Source organism: Squalius cephalus, assembly GCF_949319135.1.
Source record: "Squalius cephalus genome assembly, chromosome: 6".
NCBI classification, from domain to species: domain Eukaryota; kingdom Metazoa; phylum Chordata; class Actinopteri; order Cypriniformes; family Leuciscidae; genus Squalius; species Squalius cephalus.
Window position 1 is genome coordinate 16,707,552 of NC_137127.1, and position 5,262 is coordinate 16,712,813.

Consider the following 5,262-nt stretch of genomic DNA (forward strand, 5'->3'; position numbering starts at 1 on the left):
ATTGTGGGGTCAGACAGAAATGGCTGGAGGTCACTCTGAATACGGTCATTTTGTAAGCCAGTCAGAACAGTATGAAGGAACATGTTTTGGACTAGAGCTGGGTCATATTTTAAGCCGGACTCATCTTCTTGTGAAGCGAACAGGATCTTCTGTCTTAGATCAAGAACACGAATGAGAAAGCTTTGTGGTGATTCTTTAGCACGCTGAGCCTCTGAAGTAAGCTGTTTGTATAGTTCTGTGGCATTTTTCTCTTGATAGTGAGAGCGGAGAATTCTTCTTAATGTTGGAAGCGTGAGGTCTGCTTTGCCCTCAAGATAACTACGCAACTGAAGCCCAGGTGTGATCGCTCGAATGACCGAATCCATAATATCTTGCTCGAGGTAGCCCTTATTCAACCCACTCTCTATTTGACGTGCAAGACTAGAGAATGATAATCTATCCTTCTGACCTGGCTCACCAATGAGACCTGAAATTTTTAAGTCTTTGTGCCATATGGCTGGTGCGATTTGTCTCTGTGATGCGTGTGGAGCATCCACCAGTGTATGATCAGTTGCTTCTTGTCGTGTTGCTGTACTCTGTGAAACAGCAGGGCTTAAGTATACGGCAGACTCAGTCATACTTTCAAGTTGTCGAAATTGTCTTTGAGCTACCTTTATCTCTTTTTCAGGTGGTCTTAACTCTGTCCTCTGCTCAGTCCCATTTACATTAGTCATCATCATATCACTTAATTGCTCATTGATGCTGAGAAGCTCAGCCATGCCTCCATCCTCCAGTTCTTCTAATTCTCTTCTTAATAGATGATTACTGAGGATATTTACTAAAGACAGGCGTGTTGAATTTCCAATGTCCCCCGAGGAAATTTTTAAGAATTGACAGAGTTCTATGAGCTTTCCTCGTGTTAGTGTGCATAGTCGTTCACCTATTTCTTCTTGAAGGCTCTGAAGTGTATCCATCTCTATCTGCAGTGTCTGACAGTATGTGGAAAGTGGATGTTTACCTCACTGACTTGACTTAGGCTGCCTTTGGTAATCACTGTACTCCAAGCACATGCGCTGCTCAATCAGTTTTGTAGTAACTATGACCACTTCACTCAGCTGCTTCACACTGCTGCTTTTCCAGTAGGTAAGTATGAATGTTACAGGATGGGGCTCTGCTGGTCAAGAAGATGAACCACCCTATAAACATCCCAGCGGTGCCTCCAAAATTGTAGTACTCCCTTTATTAATAAATGAGAGTGAGAGAGACGAAAACTGTGTTACTTCAGTGGTCCTCTCTGTGTTGTTTTTTTTATTTAATCATAGTTTTCCATGTCATGAAACAAATGTAATTCTCAATAAATAAGTAAACAAATATACACACAAAGAAACAACAAATATAATAATAATAATAAATACAATATTCCAGACTCTCTTACAGTTGTTTCACACAGTAGATGATTGATACACTAACAGATTTTCTATAATAGAACTAAACCAAACTCAGTAATAAAACAAACATCCAATTGAACTCAAATAGTAGACGCCAAAACATCTTAATAACAGTTCTTTTTCTGAAATCTTATCATTTTTACTAACCTTTATTAATAAATGAGAGTGAGAGAGACGAAAACTGTGTTACTTCAGTGGTCCTCTCTGTGTTGTTTGAGGATGCCACAGTCGTCATGGTGACTCTCAACTCCCAACTGCCACTCCGAATTCAGAAAATGCAGTGTCCAGTGCAAACTCATTATGATTAAAGTAGATTAAATAAACCATACATAAAGTGTACATAAATTGAAATAGATATAAATACAAAATAATATATATATAAACACTTAAACACTTTTGTGACCCAAATAAACAGGGTGGTCACACTGGCGCGAACACAACAACGCTGCCCAACATCAAATGGCAAACTCAATCATGCATGCGATAATCATTTGTGCTTCTGCTTCACTGACAGTTTATCAGTTTGGACCAATGTCAGTGCAGCGCGAGCCGATCTTGATCAAGCGACACTCTGTTACTACACAAAGATATAGGCTAAAGAAAGCATGTGAATTCGCCACAGAAATAATAACATCGCTGCGAGATCTAGAGAGAAGCATTCAAATTTCTCCGTTATTACCCGTAGAGATCAAACAACATTGTGCCATGATTACGTCCGCAAATCAAACACATTCACGATGGATTTAATGTAGTCGGCTAAACACTAACTGTCACCATGGAAGTTTGGCAGGAAAAAAATGCTTTCAAGTACATCACATAGCCTATATTTTCTAGCACTTCAAAACTCAAATACGGTCATATATTTAATTGTTATTTTTAATGTGATGACCAAAACATTATTTTGTTCATCCTTCAAAGATTATAATACCCCCATTTATAAAACGAAATGTTTCTAGATGTAGGGGGGAAAAAAACACTTAGGCCTATTTAAAAATAAAAAAAAGACATTCATTTCCACTCTCAAATATTTATTTTTTAATCGTTTTGCTTTTGAATTATTTCGACATGAATACAATTGCTGCCCTCAAATGTTAACCTGATGGAGTCTTGCAAACTTAAAATAAAACTAAAATAAAATCAAATAAACCTTTGTTTATAACTAGGCTATAGCCTACTACAACAAATAGCCATACATTTCATTTTTTTATAAGGAGCGGTTTTTGTTTTATATGCTGCTAAGAAGACACCCCAGAAGATGGGTCAAGTCTAGCTCCATCATTGTTCAAAGTAAAAAAAAAAGATCATACTTTATGATGTTAGTTTTAATTTAAAAAAAAAAAAATCAATAAAAATCAATAAAAATCAAGGGAATTTCTCTCTAATTTTTTAAAGGATTCTTTGAACAGAAAGTTCATATTCATATAGATTTTTTAAATAGATTTTTTTTTTTTTTTTTTTTTTTTGTTACAATGTTAAAGTCTTTACTGTCAATTTTGATCAATTTAATGCTTTCTTGTTGAATGAAAGTATTAATTTGTTTTGAAAAGCTACTGACCCCGTACTTTTGAATGGTATAGTTTGTTTCATTACACTATTTATTCATTTAACATAGGCTACACTTTATTGACTTAGAAATGAAGAAAATGACAGGCAATTTATGTTATATGAATTTATGTTTCAATATGTGGTATCGTCAGGTTTTTATACCTCAAATTAAAACCCAGTGATGTCCGCAGATCTAATGGTAACAAAATAAAAACGAAACTAAGATTATGCCCTGTATCATGAAGAAAAAACATGTTTATTTTGTGTTACATGATACCTATTGGTGTTGCCTACCGTACCTCTGCTAATTCAGGTTAAGAATACACTGTGACAGAGGCAAAAAAATTAAATAAATGGATAATAATAATAACAATAATGATCATGATGACGCATGCAAAACAGAGAGAAAAGACTAAATTCTATTAGAATAATTACACAATACCACTGTTACCAGTCAAATTAAATCATTAAAAGAAAATCCATCTTTGCAGTGCATATGGGGGACAGAAGTGGCATCAGATCTGGCATTAATATATTTTCACTGCATTTACAATTGCATAAATAAAGCTATGAGATCGTTAAAATTAGAAATCAGGGGGGAAAAACAACAACAACAACAACAAAAAAAAACTTTTAATATATGTCCAAATAGAAAATGTTATTTGAAATTGTAATAATATATCGCAATACTGTTGTTTATAGCCTAGGCTATTTTAATCAAATAAATGCAGGCTGGGTGGGCTTATTTCAAAAACATTTAAAAATGCAACTGACACACACAACAAGGTTCAAGTTTTGAAAGATACAACATCAAACAGTATTATTGTAAAACATTATAACAACTGAATTTATAATTATATAGGATTATGTAACGGTTCACAGAATTCACGGTTCGGTTCAGTCTGTTGCATTGAGACTCTGGTATGGCTTTATTTTGAAATTCTCGTCAGCAAAATAGAGGGAAAACAAACAATATTGACAATATTGTTTATAAAATGTAACTCACAATGTTAATTTATTGTTAATTTAACTGTTCCGTTCCGTTCGCCTTACATACTTAATAATCGTGACGTAAACATTACTTACGCCAATAGCAGCGCTTAGTAATCGTGACGTACGCCAATAGCAGCTGCAAAGCAGAAGCATTGAGGGAAATACCGACTGTTTTAACGATTAAACGTAGAATTTGTGTTCTTATCGTGTTTAACACATCTGTATTTGATCGCGCGAGTATATCCAACGTGAAAAATCGCAGCTTGAATTTACAGTTACCGTCGAAGAGAAAGACAGGTCGAGTCTGCCATATAAATAGCCGCCGCGCGCCTTCAGTATATGTCGTTGAGAGCGAGCAGGCTGGAACCACCCCCATTGATCGCTAGATGGATCGGCTAATCTGGGCGGGTATACTTCCATCGCAGTTCGATGATCTTTTTTTTTTTTTTTTTTTTTTTTACAATTATTTAAATAGTCCAAGAAATTTATACTGTACAACACCAGTGGTCTCCAACATGGTGGGTGCCCGCGGGCACCTGGTATAGCCCGCATGGAGTCTCAAGTCTCCCGGCTGAGCACTAATAAACAGCCTGAATTGTAATCTTTCATTTTCTTTCTTTTTTTCTTTCTTTTTTTTTTTTTCATGATAATGACATAAAATGAGAAAATAACTATTGGTAACATTTCATATAACATTAAAACACAATAAAACCATTCAGTAATTTAAAATATTTAGAATCTTGCACGTCGACGCCAGCTTCAGTTCACGAGCATCAGTTCTTCAGTTCACAAGCAATGCAATCGCGCCGGCGCCTCAATATAATCATGGAGGGCCTCCATGATTATATTTTCTGCTATTTTTGCCTTCTAATTTATTAAATCCAGGCAACTGGTTGATGAAACATTGATTAAAATTAAGATACAATTTATACAAAACCAAATTCACTTTAAAGAAAGGCTTTCTACAAAAAATAAAAAGATCTTTCTATTCATCAAAGAATCCTAAATTTTTTTTTTATAAATAACTGTTTTCAACATTACAATGAATGCTTTTTGACCAATATTCATATATCATATTAGAATGATTTCTGAAGGATCATGTGACATGCACTGAAGACTGCAAGTAATGATGCTGAAAATTCAGCTTTGATCACAGAAATAAATTATAATTATATATTCGTATTGAACCGTTATTGGCTTTCGGTTCGGTCCTGCCGACCAAAATTTAGATAGCAGCCGCGCTGGCGCGAACACAACAACGCTGCCCAACATCAAATGGCAAACTCAATCATGCATG